The following is a 20,459-nucleotide window of genomic DNA, read 5'->3' as shown; positions in this document are numbered from 1 at the left end:
GATTTACTCCAATGTAATTTCAGGGAGATGAGATTTGTAGCTTCGATCTACTCCGCTGGAACTTAAAGGAGATAAGAATTGGTAATTTCAACCTGTTCCATTGCAACTTCAGGGAGATAAGGTTTGTGTATTTTCCTGCTTCACTGTAACTTCAAGGAAATAAGGATTGTGGCTTCGATTCGCTCCAATGTAATTTCAGGGAGAAAAGATTTGTAGCTTCGATCTACTCCACTGGTGTAATGGGCCCATTTTGCCTGGGATCCAAAACTAAAATAATAAACCAAAATTAAAACAAAATAGATAATGTTAACAGTCCAAAGTCCATTTACATCAAAAGCCCAAATAGCCCAAATTACATTTAACCCATTTTACAATCAAAAACCCAAAGTTCTAGCCCACTAAACCTAAACACTTTCAGCCAAAAGAAACCCTAGGCGTCGTTTCCCCCCACGTGCCTCGCGCGCGTCGTCCGCTCCTTGCACCAAAGCGGAAACCTTCTCGCTCGTTGATCTCCTCTTAGACCTGCAAAAAGAGCAAGTAAAAGAGTAGGACAGAGACAATGCAACATGCAAACAGTATGCAGAAACAGTAGAAAGTAAACAGTGACAAAAACTTTTTGTAACCAGCTATAAAACCACGAACGAAAAAGAGATTGTATTACACACATTATTAATCAAAGAAACAAAGTTCAAAAATTAAAAAAAAAAGGTGATTTTTTTATGTATTTCATATTTTTTATTTTTTTAAATAAACAAAGAAAACAAAAAAAATGATCGAAACATACCTTCTTCTCCGTATCTCGCCACCATCGAAGCATACCTCTATTTGCAAAAGACACAAGAGACCTTTAGAGTTTCATTTCGGGTTTGTCGAAAGAAATACGAGGGGGCGAAGGGTGGAGAAGGGCGTCGACCAAACTATATTACTTCATCTCTTTCTATTTTCTTTTCTTCTTTCTAGGCTTTTGCCTTTAGATCTAGGTTAGGCTTAAAAGAGGGGAAAAAAGGGAAAAAATTTTGCCCTTCAACCACCGTGGATGGCGTAGCCTTCGCCGGCAGCCGACAGCCGCCACGGTAGTCCGGTGACGGGTTTGGCCAGACATGGGGCTGAAGGGAAAAGAGAAAAGGGTTGAGAGAGTTTTGAATTTTTTTTAAAAAAAAAGGAAGTGGCTAAAATAAGATTTTTTGGTTTATTTTTTGTATTTATATACACCCCAATATGACATCGTTTAGGGCAGTCTTCTAAAGCCCTAAACCAACATCGTTTTACTCAGGACCCGAAACCTGACCCGCTCAGGATTGAGGATCCGCGCATTTTATTAAATGGGTTATTTACCCTTTTGGTCCTTTCGCATTTTTTAAAATTTTAAAATTATTTTTTTATATTTTTTAATTTTCCCCTTTAATTTTATTGCTGTTCCACTTTAGTCCTCGTTGGAATTATGCGTTTTGAAGGATAAGGATAATTTCCCATTTGGTCCCCCATTTCATCTGCGCACTTCAAATGGGTCCATTATTCTATTTTTATTCCGATTTTTTCCTTTAATTTTGTTCTGATTTCAATCTAGTCCATGTTTGATTAATCTCATTATTTAAATTTTTATTGTTTGTTTCCTCTTTAAATACTCAAACTTAAATAATATCTATATATTATATTTATCTATCTATTTATTCATTATTTGTTTTTATGTTTAGACTTGATTTATCACATTTATTTATTTATTATTCTCTTACCCATCTCTTAATATTTAAATTTAGAATCATTTACTTGTCTTATTTATTTGTTTGTTTTTTATGTTATTTGTTTGATTTATTTTATTATTATTTTTACTCTTTAATATTTAAGTTTGATTTTATTTATATTTTCTCTTCATTTATTATTATTATTAGTATTCATGTTTTATTTACATATTTCACTTATTATGTATTCTATTCATTTTTTTATATTTTCATATTCTTTTATATTCTTTTATCTTTTATTATTATTATTATTATTATTATTATTATTATTATTGTAATTTATTTATCTACTTATTACCTTTTAGAAATATAAAATTATCTATTATTATCATTGTTATATTTTTATCTCGTCTTTGCTATTTTTATTATTTTTACATTTTAAAAATTTAAATTTAACATTATGCATATCTATTTTACCCAAATCCGTAAAAAAATTGAAAATAAATGCAATGTTTCGTATTTGGAAATTCGAGAAAATCTTTCCCTAACTTATAGGGTTTTGATTTTTCTTGTTGAACCAAAATGACCGAATATCCTTTTAAAATAAATACATGAGTTTTAAACAAAATTAAAAGGTGAGCTTATTTTCGAGGTTTCAAAATGTCATGTCCTAACTTATGGGACATGACATTTTGTTATCTCGAGATGAGAGGGTCTTTAATACTCGTTTCGATTTATTCAAGTAATTTTCAAATAAATTAGCATTAACGCAAAGAGGGATCGTAATTTAAACTCCTTTCAAAGTTCTCAAATTTTCGACACTAAGATACTAATTAATAAACTAGATACCAATTTTGGGCGTTACGAGGGTGCTAATCCTTCCTCAGGCATAAATGACTCCCGAACCAATCTTTCTAAATTTCATGGACTAAAATCGTTGTTTAAATAAATAAAATTGTTTATTAAAAAACCACTTTTACAAGGTGACCCGATCACACCTCATCAAAAAGGATTGGTGGCAACTCCCGTTTTTATTCGTTTTCATTTTCAAAATCAAATTCGATCCCCTTTTTCAAAAAAATGGTTTCGACAGCTGGAACTTTAAGGAGATAAGAATTGGTAATATCAACCTGCTCCACTGCAACTTTAGGGAGATATGGTTTGTGTATTTTCCTACTCCACTACAACTTTAGGGAAATAAGAATTGTGGCTTCGATCCGCTCCAATTTTCAAAGAGAAGAGATTTGTAGCTTCGATCTACTGCATTAGAACTTTAAGGAGATAAGAATTGGTAATTTCAACCTTCTCCACTGCAACTTTAAGGAGATAAGGTTTGTGTATTTTCCTACTCCACTGCAACTTCAGGGAGATAAGGATTGTGACTTGTAGCTTCAATTTGTTTCGCTGCATCTTCAGGGAAATGAGATTCACTATCTTCAGTCTACTCCACTGCAACTTCAGGGAGATAAGGCTGGTGGCTTCAATATGCTCCACTGCAACTTCAGGAAGATAAGATTCACCGTAATTTGTAGCTTTAATCTGTTCCACCGCAACATCAGGGAAATAAGATCCGCTGTCTTCAGTCTGCTTCACTGCAACTTCAGGGAGATAAGATCTGCCATAATTTGTAGCTTCAATATGTTCCGCTGCAACTTTAGGGAAATGAGATTTGCTATCTTCAGTCTGCTCTGCTATAACTTCAGGGAGATAAGGCTGGTGGCTTCAATCTACTTCACTGCAACTTCAGGAAAATAAGATTCGCCATAATTTGTAGCTTCAATCTGTTCCACTGCAACGTCAGGGAAATAAGATATGCTATCTTCAGTCTGTTCCGTTGCAACTTCAGAGAGATAAGGTTTTTGTCTTCAATCTGCTCCACTGCAACTTCAGGGAGATGAGATTTATGGATTCATTGATCTTGCTACACCGTCCTTTAAGGGACATGACCTGTAGAATCTATTTCATTGGCCTATGCTTATGCCAAACGATTAGGATGCCATGATCAGAATGAATCAAATGCTCCTAACTAGATGTGTATTGAATGATATTTGCATGAATGCAGAATGTCATTTTGCAAGAATAATCCCTTTCTAATGCTTAGGTTGTCATTACTCATTGTTCAATCAGGGTTTTATCACTAACGTATTATGTTGTCTTCTTGCTCAGCTGGTATCTTTGACAGAAAACCCAAAGAAACAATCACATTTGCTCAGCTGGTTCGCTCCACTGCAACTTTAAGGAGATAAAATTTTGTTTCTTCCATCCATCCCACTACAACTCAAGGGTATAGGATTTGTATCATCTTCAATCCATCCCACAGCAACGTAGAGGTATAGGATTTGTATCTTCTTCAATCCATCCCACTGCAGCTCAGGGGTATAAGATTTGTGGCTTCTTCAATCAATTGGTCTAGGTAACATGACCAGATGTGTATGTAGGAATGTAGAATGTCATTTTTTTTAAGAATGATCCCTTTTAATACTTGGTTGCTCGTTATTCGTCGAGGTTGTATCACCGACACAATATCTCGTCTCCTCTTTCAACTGATATCTTTGACAGAAAATCCGAAGAGATAGTTACAATTTAGACTCCCCTTTCTTAAACATTTCCAACCCTTAGGTTTGGTGAGTTCTAAACAATAGTCCTATTTCAGGTTTTTGTACTATTTAGAAGCTTCCAGAGTAATATGTAGAGCTTCTTTTGTGAAAGTATTATTAGCTTATTAATCGTTTTTTTAATGAAAAATGCTTGGAACAGATCATAACAATGGACAAGAAGGAAATTGATCAGGAGCATAGCTCAAAATGAATTAATCAAATATAAAAAATGCAATAAGAAGGAAATTAACTTGAAATGAATAAGTTAATCAAAGATAGAAAATATAATAAGAAGGAAATTAACTCGAAATGAATAAGTTAATTAAGGATAGCAAATGTAATAAAAAGGAAATTGATTGGGAGTGTAGCTCAAAACAAATACAGTAATCAAGGATAACAAATTCAATATGGGTAAGATGAAAACTAGGTGCCCTAGATATTGCAGCCTGAGCTTCTCTGTACGAACTTCTTGAGAACCATTTTGAGCTCAACATGTTGTCGATGCCCCAGGATGTAGCATATCTCTTCCTTGTTAATTCAGGCATAGCAAGACTACCACATACCCTATTTTTTACCAAAATTTGAATTGCCCTTTATGGGTTTTCAATTCAAAACCCCTTTGGTCTCAAAGAGCCCTTTGTGGGTTTTCGCCTTGGCCTCTCCTTTTTTTTTTTTTTTGGAAAAATTTTTGACTGAATCTAAATTTATGGGATTAGGCAGGTTCTTGCCATCTATCTAGGTTAAAATCAACGCTTTTCTAGAGAAGGTATTCTTTACCACATAAGGTCCTTCCTAATTCAGCATCTACTTTCCTCTGAAGTTCTTTTGTATATGAAGGATCCTTTTCAAAACTAAGTCATTCTCATAGAATTCTCTAGGGCAAGCCTTCTTGCCATAAACTTGCATCATTCGTTTTTGATACGTTTCACCATGATGGATACTTTCAAACTCTTTTCTTCAATCAAGTTCACTTGATCATATTGAAACTAGACCTATTCTGCTTCATCCAATTCTTGACTTAATCGAAGCTTGGAGAGAAGGAATCTTGATTTCAATGTGCAAAACTACTTCCATTCTATAAACAAATAAGAAAGGTATTGCCCCGGCAAAGGACTTGGCCGACATTCGATGAGCATAGAGGGTAAATGGTGATTTCTTATGCCAATATTTACAAGTCTCGGTCATTTTCCCCACGATCATTTTTTGTTTTGTTTTTTTATATATTTTGTTGTTTTTTTTTTTGCTTCCTCTACTGCATCGTTCATTTTGGGGTAATATGGCGTCTGATCTTGAACTGATTGCAAACTTTTGATATCGTGCTGTTGTGCATTGTTAGATATGATCCTTTCTGGCATTCTTTGTCGGCACATGGTCTCTTTTTTTTTTGGAATTTGGTGACTGTGGACTTTGTAATATTGGCATATGAAGCGATTTTTACCTATTTAGTGAAGTAATCGACGACTATAAATATTACGGTGTTTGCTAGAAGATTTTGACGAGATCGGCCTAATAACATCCACGCCCTACACAGAAAAAGTCTATGAACAAATGAAGGAGACACATGAATCTTGTCTCCATGAATTTGGCATTTACGACATAACTGATGCGATCCCCTTCCATGGTGAACCAACAGTATCTGAACCTCATGATTTGCCTGGCCATTGTAAAACCATTAACATGTTGTAAAACCATTAACATATGTTCTTCAGACATCCTTATAGACCTCTTCTAAGATTTTCCTAGCCTTAACAGCATTCACACGTCTTAGTAGCCCATGCGTATCTTGATACGATCGTACGAAAACATCTTTGAATTCTTGGAATAACTTAATAACATCTTACTTTGTCTCTATGGAGATATAGGCTCCAATCTTCACCTCTTTCTGTTCTCCTAAGCTCGCAAAGTCCATTGACCCTTTGTAAGGTAGAGTCTATTCCACATCTTGTTCAACCATCATTAACAAATTAGAACATAGGCTACAATCTCTATCATCTTCAAAGTCCTGAGATCCCTCTAGACACATATCTTGCTCAAAAGGAGATTCTAGGTAAGTAGCAGCGTCGTTCATGTCATTGATATTTGAAGACCTGTTGTAGGTACGAAGGAATATTCCAAAGAATAAATGAATCTATGAATAATTATTTGTATGATATGATCATGAATGAAGCATAAAAGAATATTTGAAAGAAAATCCAAGGAACTAAGAATAATAAGTTTGTATAGAATAAAAGAATATTTGCTCAAAATGATAGCAAAGATGCATTTTATTGAAATAAAGATTTTGGACATAAACCTATTTCACAAAAAGATTCTTATTGCTTCTAGGCTTAAAGCAACAAGCATGTTTTGAATATTATTCTAAATTGGCTCTAAGAAATATAAGGATCTCTTCCATAGTCACATTGTTCAAAACACTCCCAAGTATGTAAGGGTAGATGCCTAATAAATTCTCTTCCCCATCTCTTTCTTCGGATACAGTGTTAATGTTCAGATTTCCCAACATTCCTTTCGGGTTTCTAACCTGTTCAAAGAATTCCAACTCTTTGTTATCCATTAGACTTTACACCAAAGCTGCAAATTCGGTGCACTCTTGGATTTCATGACCTTCTTCCATGTAGAACTCACAGTAGCTCCTCATCCCTTTGGGTATCTTCTTCGAATCCTGAATGATTAATCCCATGTCTATCATTTGTTTCAAAACCCATTTTAGTGAGGTTTTTACTTCTGCAACATTGGTTTTGGTTCTCTTTCCTCCCTTCTCAATTATCGCGTTTACCCTTTGATCTGAATGACTGGGTAACGGATTTCCTACTACATAAGGTGCCGATGGATCATCGAATTTCACGATGCCCATCTTATTGAACCTTTTGATTAACTTTTTAAATGTGGTATAGTTCTCAATTGCGTGTTCTGTTATTCCTGCATGGTATTCGCATTGAGCATTCGCATCACCATTTCGGGAATAGAGGTTGTAAGGGTTCCGAGTAAAACAGGGATACCCTATATGCGTCAAATAAATTCTGGTACAGCTCTCTATATGTTATCAGGATGGGTTTGAACTAGAGCCTTTCTGTATTTGGCCTTGAGTTGGATTCTTACCTTGGAGGGCTTTGGTAACTAGTGCACTACAAGAAAATAGGTTTTTAGCGGCGTTTTAGTAGAAAACGCCACTAAAAAGCTAATAGATAGAGTATTAGTGGCGTTTTTAAAAAAAATGCCACTAAAGGTCGACCTATAAAACGCCGCTAAAAGATTAAGCCGAACTACGTCGTTTATTTTGAGCTTTAGTGGCATTAGCAGCGCTTAATCAAAAACGCCGCAACAGATTGAGCTTTAGCGGCGTTTTCCAAAAAGCGCCGCTAAAACTCAATCTATTGCGGCGTTTTTTATTAAGCGCCGCTAAAAGATTAAGCCAAAGAAGATTTAGTGGCATTAGCGGCGTTTTTCAAAAAGCACCGCTAATAGTGGCATTAGTGGCGCTTTGTCGAAAACGCCGCAATAGATTAAATATTAGCGGCGTTTTTTGAAAAATGCCAAAAAACACCGCTAAAGCTCTATGACTATTTTAAGGTTTAGGGATTAATATGGGTTTAAGGGTTGTGGCTTAGGATTGATGGTTTATGTTTTATGATTTAGGGTTTTAGATATTGTAGTTAAGGGTTTAGGGTTTATATTAATTAGTATTTTTTAATTTATATATTAATAATCTCTTATATAGCTTTAAAAGAGATAATATTAATTTTAATATATTAAAAATATAACAAATTGTTTATTGAAAATAAATAAAAAAATAATGATTGATATGGATAGGTAACTATCTATTTTAGATAGGACCAAATTATAACAAATTAAATAAGGTCTTATTTTTATTTTGATTTCGCTTTTATTTAATTTGATCATATCTGAAACCGACTTTATAAACAATATAAATTAACTACACCATTCACTTAGTTATGGGAAAGTTAATTTCATTTTAGTTACTTAATTATGAAAAGTTACAATTTGATAACTTAAGTTACCAACCTGTTAAAATCAATGTTATGATTTTCTCTAAACCCTAACGCACTAAACCCTTAAATCGCTAAACCTTTAAACCCTTAAAACTCTAAACACTAGACCCTAACCCATAAATCCTAACCCATTAACCCTAAATCCTAACCCCTAACCCTTAAACCCATAAACTATAGACCTTAAATCTCAAACCTTAAACTATAAACCCTAAACTCTTAAATCATAAACCCTAAAATCTTAAAAATAAATTTTAATATAATATTAATGTGTATATAGATATTAATATAAAAGCAAAAAAACAAAACACAAACCATGAAAGAGGGAAAAAAAGTGAAATCACAAAATGATGCATTTGGCTAATGGAAGACTACTAATATATTGAAATATCAATCCAACATATATTTGAAGATTACGTTTATGTTTATGAAAATTATTTTTTCGAAATTAATAATTATCTCACTTAAATTATGGTTAGCAAAAAGTTTAACAATGGTGATGTTGTTTCTGACTATTAGTGGGTTTAGTGATTGGGGACTATTAGAAAAAATCAAATGATTTTAAGGTTTAAACAAGCAATAAGAATCTTGACGTTTATGGTTACGAATTTAAGGTGCATGGAATTAGGGGTTAAGGTTTAAAATTTAGGTTCAAGGTTTAGGGTATTAGGTTTGAAATTTAGTTTATAAGGTTTAGGGTATTGGGTATTGGGTATTGGGTTTAGGGTTTAGTCTATAGGGTTTAGGGTATTGGGTATTGGGTTTAGGGTTTAGGGTTTAGTTTATAGGGTTTAGGGTATTGAGGTTTAGTCTATTGGTTTTGGGCTTAATTATACTTATAAAAATTTGTGTTTAAATTAAAGGCATTAGCGGCGTTTTAGTCTAAAACGCCACAAAAAACATTTAAATTTAAACAAAACGGCGTCGTATTGGTTTTACATATGGGAAATTGAATAAAAACGTTGTCGTTTTAAGTGGCACGGTTAGTGGCGCTTATTAAAAAATGCCACAAAAATATGATTAAAAGAATGAAAACGGCGTCGTTCTACTTGGAAGGCCAGTGGAGTTAGTGGCGCTAGGTCATAAACGCCACTAAAAGTATGAGAAATTTTATGGAAACGTCGTCGTTTTATTTCGCGGGTAGTAGATTTAGTGGCGCTATCTTATAAACCCGCTAAAAATATGAGAAACCGAATGAAAACTACATCGTTTTATGTGGCGCGATTTAGGAATTAGTGGCGCTATCTTAGAAACACCGCAAAAAAACTGAATTACTGCGCTTCTTTATAAATGCCGCAAATGTCATTTTGTTTATACCAAAACTGTGTCGTTTTGCGTTTTGGTTTCATTCGTTTTAACCCATTTCACTCCCCCGATACTTCTTGTTTTTTCCCTTAGCAAAATTTCCCCAATTCAGGCTATTCCCCCCAAATCCTTAAATTTTCCCTAAGTCTAAATCCCAACCGATCCGCTGGTGAAGACGCTGACCCTACCACTGCTTCATCGCCCTCGACTAACCCCTCTGTTGCGTCACCGTCGGTCTCCGCTGTTGCAGTCAATCGGTAAATGTCTCTCCTCTTTCGACACTTTATGTTGTTTATTTCAATAGAAACCCAGAGAACGCAGATTTCTATTGTTAATGCTTTCTGTTGTTAATGCTCAGCACTCAACCTTCCTTCCACTTGTAAATTTTATAATAGATGATGTTGGTTTAGTAGTTTAATCAATTTAGGCCCTTAGCGTTTATTGTTTTGAACTAATTTCATTGTTGCGGTAAGCTTCTATGAGGCTTCAATAACTGCGTGTTCTGTCACAATACTTGACCAGAAGAGTAAACTAGTTCACATTGGAATAAGACATTATATCTTTCCATGTAATGTCGTATATGCATGTATCTTTATTAGATTGTAAAGGGTTGTTAATAATTTTCTGATATATAAGTTCCAAAAAAGGAGGGACCTAGCTAAATTTATTATTGCTGCATTAAGTTTCCTGCTATCTGCAACAGTGTTTTCGAATGGAATCTCACTCAAACTATAATATACATGCAAAATCTGAACCTGTACAAAACTTGAATACCGCCTATATGAAATTTGTAGTGTCCATAACTAGAAAATAATTTGATTTTCCTTTTACAACTTGTTTTGTATTTACCTACTATCTGATTTTGGTGGTAAATAATTTTATTTATAAAGATTTGGGTGAATTGCACTCGTGGTTACTGAAATATTAATAAGTTTACACTTTGGTCAGAAAGTAATCCGGTGGTCTTCATTTGAGTTTTACTCCTAAAAAATCTACTTCATTTTCCTTTTGGTTTGAAACCTTGTTGCTTATCTGATTGTATATATAGTCTATCTAGCTTGATTTATTTGGATCTTCTTAACCCTACATTTTTGTTTAAACAAACCCTAATTTTTACATTTTTGTTTCCTTGGTGTTGTAGATGATTCAAGGGCAGGCATAGAAAACCCATTGGAGTGGCTCTTTTCTAGCAGTTTGGCATCAAATTATCAGGACCTGCATTTGTTGCTCTTTTCATACACTAAAGCAATACACAGAAAGCCTAGATAGCCAAAAGGTTAGTTAATCTTTTATTTTATTTTTTTCATTTTTTAAATTACTATTCTTGTTTATCCTTAAATTATTTTTCAATTTCGTGCCTGTTCATTGTTTGCAGGCGTAATTTAAATTGCCATCCAATTTAATCGACTCTACCATCCAATTTACAATTTTTAAGAGGTATGTATATTTACAAAATTGTTTCTCTTGTCCCCATTTTAGCAGAAATATTATCCATGCTATTTATGGCACAGTAGGTCCATTCAACTCTTTTAAGTAGAACATATTTATCTTATATTAAATATTAAAAATTTTATCAGCAAATTGCACACTAAAAAAATAAAGCTAGTTTTAAACTTTAAAATGATATTATTGAAAGAAAATGTTGAAATGTAAAAGGGAATGAACTTTAATGAATGTTGCCCAAAGCCAGCTCTTCAAAGCAGTCTCAAGCAATTCTGGTAGACATTACCATGAAATGCTTACCATTTATCAATTTATGATGTCTTTACATTTAGTTTCTTGGTATCTATCAAATCCCTTTGTGATCTCTTTATTCATTTGTGTTGGTAAAAAATTGAATGGCTGCCACATTACACATTTTAGAATCATCATGGTTTGGGAATTTGCAGGCATACATTAGAACTTGGGCTAGAAGTCCAAACCCCATTTGTTATATCAAATAAAAGTAAAAAGTTGAACACTAATATGAGGATTACCACTTTTATTTATTTATTTATTATATTAACAACTCCTCGTTCTTGAATTTCATTCAGAAAATTGAAAGAAAACTGTTGTTGAGATGTCTAGAAGGTTCTTAGCTCGTTGTTTAAGATATTTGGGAAACTAGTCTTTTTTGGTTTACTATGATTGTTTTTTATTTGAAGTAGTTATTGTTGATAATAATTTTGCTGCCGATCCAATGTGTGTTATTAACTTTAGAATTTCTTTGCTTTTAACATGTCTCTATTCGGTCAAATATATTTTTCATAAAATCAATATATTTTTCATAAAATCAATATATTTTTCATAAATTATTTTCCATAAATAGTTTACACAAAACAAATAGATCTTAAGTTTATATATTCTATCAATTTGATCTTGATTTAACAAATTAAATCGTAATATTTATATCTTCTGTCAATTTAGTCATAATTTAACAAATTTAGTGATAACATTTATACATTATGTTAACATTTTACACAAATTACATGAAAAATAAATATAATGCCAAAGTTAAATGTATTTAATTGTTACCTTTTGGAATTAACATGAATTAAATTTCTTTAATTTATTTAAAGATATAATAAAAATGTTTTTATTTGATATTTATTTTAATATAATACTTATTCTTACCTATAATCTTTAAAAATACTCTTTATTTTTTAAAAATTACTAAAATTAGATAGTATATATAGGAAAGACCCTTATAGAAATTCAAATAATTTAATACACTTTTGTAACTATTTATATAATTAATAATTTAATAATCTAACCATTGAAATTTATATACATCATGCATGTTAAATTCCAAACATCCAAATTCTAAACTATTATTATTATTTTAAGCTTTAATAATAATAATAATAATTATTATTATTATTATTATTATTATTATTATTATTATTGTTGTTGTTGTTGTTGTTGTTGTTGTTGTTGTTGTTGTTTGTTGATTCGAGTATTAATTTTCATTTCATTAAAAATTCAATATTTAATTTTTTAAAATGAGTTTGATAATTATAATAAATTTTATTTAATTCAAAATTTTAAAAATATTGATTACTTATCATTTAATGTAGAACATAGTAAATCGATTTTATTTATTAAAACATTAAAATAAATTATCCTTTTTTGAAAATAAGATATTCAAATTATCATATGTATCTTTTATTCAAAATTATTCAAAATAATATAAAATGTTATATTAATAAAATTAAAAATAAAAATAATTAATTTTAAAATCAATATTTACTTTTACCAAACAACATAATTATATGTTTTACTCATATTTATTAATTTACTAAACTATTTTCTAATATAAACTCATCACTTATAAAATTAACAATAAAAATTACTTAACCCACGTAATACATAAATATATATCATAAATATATATCATATCATAAGTTACATAACTTACATACCTTACATAAATGTATATCATAACATAACTTACATAACTTACAAAACTTACTTAACTTACGTAATACATAAATATACACTTGAAAATCCTGTTGTTCTAATTAGTTTACACCCATTAGATAATTTATACTTGATATATATTATCTATTTTAGTAAACGCAATTTATTGTCAACTTTAGAGTTCAAGAACAACGAAATGGATAGGAGTTGGATGAATTTGTCAAGGGTAAGCAACGACTACCGAAATGGAGTACAAACTTTTCTAAATTTTGCATTTCAAAATGCAAGCCAAGAGAATATGATTCTTTGCCCATGTAAGAGGTGTGGCAACATCAATTGGCATTTTCGTGAAGTTGTCTACGAACATCTAATTGTTGATGGCTTTATTCGGAGGTATAAAAAATGGATTTTCCATGGAGAGTGTACATCTAGTCGAACTTCTTCAACGATTAATCTGACTTATCCTGATACTGATTACCACCAGTATGTTAGACAAGATGACATGGATGGTATGTTGCGGGATGCATTTAATATGCACAGTCATGGTGAGCAATCATTTCTACCTAACTTTATTGCATCCGATGATTGTAATATTGGTGGAAATGTTTTTTTGCAAAACGGGAACTAGTGTACCTGATGAGGAGCCAAATGAAGAAGCGGCTAAGTTCTACAATTTACTTAATGAAACGAATGAAGAACTTTACGAGGGATCAAAATATTCGAAATTGTCCTTCTGCATTCGTCTATTTCACTTAAAATGTTTGGGAAGGTGGACCGGAAAATCTTTTACAATACTGCTAAAGTTTTTGAGAGAGATGTTTCCATTTGCAAAAATCCCCCAGTCTTGTCAAGATATGAAGAGACTAATAAAAGATTTGGGTCTTAGGTATGATAAAATTCATAGTTTCCCAAATGACTGCATGTTGTACTGGGGTGATCAGAAGAACCAACAGTCTTGTCATGTTTGCGGTAAGTCTCGTTGGATGAATGGGAATACAGAAAATGTGAATGCGGATGAATGTGGGGCACAGTTAAGAAAGAAGCCAGTCAAGGTTTTACGATATTTTCCCCTAATACCAAGACTTCAAAGGCTTTTCATGTCGTCAAAGACGACCGATTCTATGAGGTGGCATAATGATCAACGAACCGATAATAGATTATTAAGGCATCCTGCTGATTCTTTAGCTTAGAAATCATTTGACAGTAAATTTCCAAGCTTTGCAAGCGATCCTCAGAATGTAAGGCTTGGGCTAGCAGCTGACGGCTTTAATCCTTTTAAAATCATGAGTACTTCGTACAGTACTTGGCCTATAGTGCTTGTTCCTTACAATTTGCCTCCATGGATTTGCATGAAGCAATCTTCATTTATTTTATCAATGATTATCCCTGGAGAGAAAGGTCCCGGAAATGATATTGATATCTATTTGCAACAACTTATTGAAGAGTTAAAACAGTTATGGTCGGGTGTTGAGACACACGATGTATTAAGAAAGGAGAACTTTAATTTACTGCAGCTTTGTTGTGGACAATTAATGATTTCCCGGCTTATGCTAATTTATCAAGTTGGAATACTAAAGGACGTTATGCCTGTCCTTGTTGTGCTACACAAACTTGTTCAAAGTGGTTGTATAATGGGAAGAAGTTCTCTTACATGGGCCATCGTCGGTAGTTAGATGGAAATTATAAATTTAGATTTCAAAAGACTCTATTTGACGGTACTGAAGAGTACAGAGGAGTTCCTGAGAAGACCGTTGGATCTGAAATCTTATTTATGTTAAAAGATATCAACTTCAGTTATGGGAAGATGAATCAACCACCTAACACGCAAACAAAGAGAAGATCGAGGGATGAATCTGACGAAGAGAATGATCCTAATGAGGCGGACTTGTGGAAAAAAATGAGTATTTTTTTAGTTACCTTATTGGGAGCACAACATTTTACGCCACAATCTTAATGTCATGCATATTGAGAAGAATGTCTGCTAGAACATAATTGGGACAATTTTGAATGTCGATGGAAAATCAAAAGACAATCTCCAGAGTCGACTTGATTTGGTTGACATGAGAATTCGGCGTGATCTTCATCCTCAAGCACTTCAAAATGGGAAATATCGGTTGCCGCCTTCTATTTTTTTAATACCAAAGAAAGAGAAAGAAGTGTTCTGCATGGTGTTGAAGGATATAAAGGTCTCAAATGTGTATGTGTCAAATATATCTTGATGTGTGAGTCTTAAAGATCGAATATTATATTCATTAAAATCACATGATTACCACTTCTTGATGCAAGATTTACTCCCAGTTGCTTTACGGTGTTGTATGTTAAAAAATGTGACGTCCTGTATAATTGAACTATCCAATATAATGAAAGCTAATTGTGGCAAAGTTTTGGATGTTGAAGAACTTGAGAAAGTATAGGATCGAGCGGCTTTGACTTTATGCAATTTGGAGAATATCTTTCCACCTTCCTTCTTCAATATTATAGTGCACTTGGTAATCCATCTCCCTCACGAAGCAATACTTGGTGGACCGGTTTTTTATCGATGGATGTATCCTATAGAAAGGTGCTAATTTATTTGTCAAGTATTCATTCATTTGCCTCTATACATTTAGTTACAGCTTTTGATAAATATTGTACATCGTGTTTAGGTTCCTAAGCAAATTGAAGTCTTATTGTCGTAATAAGCATTATCCAGAAGGATCAATTGCTGAAGGCTACTTGGCAGAGGAATGCATGACCTTCTGTTCTAGATATTTAGAAGATGTTGAAACACGATTGAATAGACCAAGTAGAAATGCTGGGCTCAATGATCATAACTTGGCCGAAACTTATTTATTCCAAAGTTATGGAGAACCAATCGGCAAAGCTGAAATTGCAGAATTAGATGATATATCGTGGATACAAGTACATCGATATGTACTTTTTCACCACAATTCAGTTGAACCGTTACGCAAGTAAGTTCTAAAATTTCCTCACATATTCGTCGTTTTGATTTGTTATCTTCTTTCCAATTAAACTTGTTTTTAACATAGTAAGTACAAACAAATTTTGAGATCTTGTCCATGCTCTCAGAGATTAAAACATCGAGAGATTAATAAGTTATTCACAGAATCTTTTCATGAATGGTTAAGCCAAACGGTATGTAATTAAAGTTAATAAGTTACATATAATCATGAAATTTAGTTAATCAAATAAGAATGTTTTTACATAATACATTTATAATTACTCAATTTACTTTCAATTCAATAGGTTTGGAGTGGGAGGGACGTCAATAACGAAATTAAATGACTTTCCCAAGGTCCGAACAGAGTAATAAAAAGATATAGTGCCTTCCTCATCATTTGATACAGATTTCATACAAAATATCGTGAGAGAATGAGGAGAACTCAAAATTGTGGAATTGTTGTTAATTCTTCAATTACAAGTTATGCTAGTGCTAGGGACAGTAATTCGGTTGAGGGTAATGTGGAGTATTACGGACTTCTTACCAACATTATTGAGTTGGATTATTATGGCAGATGGAAAGTTGTCTTATTTCGGTGTGATTGGGCTGATGTTAATACTGCTCGCGAAATTAAAAAAGATCTATTTGGTTTTAAAATGGTTAATTTCTCTCGCTTGATTCACACTGGACAACAATTGATGGACGAGCCATATGTATTTTCTTCTCAAGTGAAACAAGTTTTTTATTCGAAAGATCCAACTGATGAGGGTTGGTATGTTGTACTCCGGAACACCCCTAGAGACTTGTTTGACATGGGTAATGGAAATAGAGATGACATCGTCAAAAGATCAGAAACATTATCTTTTCCAGAACAAAACTTAGATGAAAATATCCCTAGTACTAGTACACAACATCAATAGGTTCGACATGATGTGGATGAAGATATTTACAAATAATGATGTAGTAATATTTTATGATTTTTTAATTATATTTAATATTATAATTTTAATGTTGGTCATGTTATATAATTTAACTATTTTATATGTACTATTATTGTTGTAATTTGTTACTAAAACTTCAACTATTTTATGTGTATTGCAGGAAAAATGCGTAGAAGAAGATTACGAGATTTAAGTATTGTCCAGAATACTCCAAATTCGGAAGAAGCAAATAGTGAACAGTAGATAATTGTTGGATCTTCGAATGTGCTGGAGACACTTGACGAGCCTGCAGAATTTCAAAGTAATGTTAAGTTCATTTTACATGTGTTGACTTTTATTATTGATTTATTTATCAATTTTAATATAATAATAATATACCGTTTTTCAGCTAAAAGTGGTGGGACGCACAGAGGTGGAGGACATACGCTGCTTAAAGATTTATACGACTTAAATCCTGTCGAGCGTGTCAAAGTAAGTAGAAACAGTCATGGTCAGCCTGTTCGATCTGAAGCTTGACTTTTAGCAGGCTATTTAGGCATTATATCACGAAATGCCAATATGTTGCCCATTAACTACGAATCATGGCATCACATGCCTGATAGCAACAAAAATCAAGCTCTCGATAATATTAAGGTAACAAAATGTAAATGTAATTTATAATACTTTGGTTTAAGTTTCATTTATATTTATATTCTAAACTTGTGTTTTTTTAAGAGAGATTTGCTTTAGAGGTCTCTGATGACTATATCAAGAAGGTATTGGGTAAAAAATGGAGAGACCATAAAAGCAATTTGAAAAAAAAACTATATTTTAAGAAAGACATAAGCCTCGAGGAAAAATTGAGAAATGTCCCGCCGGGAATGCTGAGGCACCAATGGGAAAATACGATTAGATTTTGGAATTCAAAGAAAGGAGAGGTATTATGTATTTCCAAACTCTTATATATAGTGTTTACTATATACGTAATAATAATTTCATTATGTAGGACCGTTAGCGAGTTGGAACAAGCAGCAGGCAAAAACAAAAATTCACGCACACGGTAGGGTCGAGAAGTTTTACTTCTATAGCTGAGGCAGAGGTATTATGAATTTATTAATTCTTTCAAATATTAATGACTTTCTACTATTAAATAATATTTTTACTACTATATTGTAAGAAGTCTCGTCTGGTCAAAAAGTTGGACGCCTTTAGCTTTTTGAGATTACGCATAGAAAGAAAGATGGATCTCCTATGACATCCGAAGCTGGAGAAATTATGGCATATTTACTTAATAAAATTTGATTTATTATAAATATTTATAATGTTTAACTATAATGGTTTAATTCGTCATTAGTAGTTTTAAATAATGTTAAGTTATGTTGCATTCATTTTTATTATATATTTCGTTTCTAACTCTTTAATTGATTTTTTAGGAGAAACTAAAGGAGAAGAAGGTGGAGTATTAGCGATTGCTTGATTGATAGTTTTGTTAATCTTGAGAACATTGATAACGAATTATCACTGAAGTTTTGGGTCCCGAAAGGCACTAGGGTTCGATTTCAAGGATCCGGTGTTACCCAGACCAATATTTTGGATCCGGCTCCCAAGAATACATGTCTTCCTAAGTCAAGCTCAAGTCAAGTTCGAGGTTAAGAGACCGATAACTCGGATGCAAGCGAACACGGTTGAGCAAATTGCCGAGGTTCAAAGAAAATATGAAGAACTCCAGAACCAACTTAGAGCGAAAGGAGCAGCGAAGGAGACAGCGGCAGCAGCGAGGGAGGCAGAGGCAGCAGTGATGGCAGCAGAGCAGAGCAGAAAGTACAATGAGCTCCAGCTACAGTTTCAGCAAATGATGCAGATGTTTTAGCAGTCACAAAAGCCGCCATCTTAGACATTAGTTTTCTCCTTGTAAGAATGTTTTTAACATTGTCACATTTAACATTATTGTAAGAATATTACTTAATTTATTAATTTACATCATAAATCTTTCGTTGAAATTGAAGTATCATTTAGATTTAATGTTTTTTATTGTATTTTTTATGCTACATTTACTGTTTTTGGTTAGATTTCATGTTATATTTGCTATTTTTGGTTGGATTTAATGTAGGAAGGGTTGGATATTGGTGAAAAATGTATATTTTAAATCTTCTAAAATTAGCAGCGTTTGTAAAAAAAGCGCCGCTAAAAGCCATGACTTTTAGCGACGCTTTTCTCACAAACACCGTTAAAAGCCATGACTTTTAGCGGCACTTTTATCACAAGCGCCGCTAAAAGCCATGACTTTTAGCGGTGTTTTTTCACAAACGCTGCTAAAAGTCTTGATCTTTTGTGGCGTTTTTTTCAGATAAACGCCGTAAAATTTGTCGGCATTTTCTATAGCGGCGTTTTTTGCGGCGCTTGGAAAAACACCGCTAATAGTTTTTGCGGTGCTTAAAAGCGCCGCTAAAGGCTAAAAAAATGCCGCTAAAAGTCTATTTTCTTGTAGTGGTGGTTACGGCCCTTGGCTGGCCAACAGTGACTGATTTGGAATACCCTTTATTATACATGCTCGGGTTATTCACTTCATTTTCCTTGTTCTTTGGGGTTGATCTTTTGACACTTTCCCCTGCATCTATCTTCCCACTTCTTATTGCATTTTCAATCATCTCGCCAGACATTACTATATCTGAGAAGCTCTTCGTAGTGCTTCTTAACATATGGTTAATGAATGGGGCATTCAGAGTGTTGATGAAAAGCATCGTGGTTTCTTTCTTCAGAAGAGGTGGCTGGACTTGCGTTGCCATCTCTCTCCATTTTTGGGCATATTGTCTGAAGCTCTCATTTTGCTTCTTCTCCATGTTCTGCAATGTGATCCTGTCGGGTTTCATGTCCGCCACATGACTATATTGCTTCATAAAAGCTTGTGCTAAGCCTTTCCATGAATTTATTTTGGCACTACTCAATTGGTTATACCATTTGGCAGTTGACTCAATCAAACTGTCTTGGAATCAGTGGATTAACAATTGATCATTATTGACGTATCATGTCATCCTTCGACAGAACATAGTGATGTGAGCTTCTAGACAACTAGTCCTATTATACTTTTCAAATTCTGGAGTCTTAAATTTTAGCGGGAGTACTAAATCTGGGACCAAACTTAGATCCTTGGTGTCAACCCCGCAATGGTAACCAGCATTCTTCATTGCTTTAAGTTTTTCTTCGAACCACTTGTACCGATCTTCGAGTTGTTTTGGCAGTTCCACCCTTACTTTTTCTATTTCTGCCATTTCGTCTAGATCAGGAACTACAAGATTGGTTGGATTGTCCCCTGGATTGGAACTTGAGCCTGTCAAGTAGTTCATTGGAGTCGAGGTACCGGTATGATATTGTTGGGGTCTGATATAACGGGTGCCCTTTGTGGATGCGCATCTGGTTAGGCTTGGGTGCTTGTCGGGATAAAGCCTGGAGGATAAGTAGGGTCTTCATTATCGTTCCCTGAGTTAACCGCAGTGCTATTCCCTTTTTCGCATTCTCTAGCTAGCAATTGGGCCAATTGGCTTATCATACTATTTTGGAATTCTTACATTTGTTCCCTCATGTCTTGTAGGATTTTGGCTAATTGCTCTTGC

This window comes from Gossypium arboreum, chromosome 4 (assembly GCF_025698485.1).
Source record: "Gossypium arboreum isolate Shixiya-1 chromosome 4, ASM2569848v2, whole genome shotgun sequence".
In the NCBI taxonomy this organism is placed as follows: Eukaryota; Viridiplantae; Streptophyta; class Magnoliopsida; order Malvales; family Malvaceae; genus Gossypium; species Gossypium arboreum.
The sequence above is the reverse complement of the archived record's forward strand: the minus strand, read 5'-3'. Positions refer to the sequence as shown.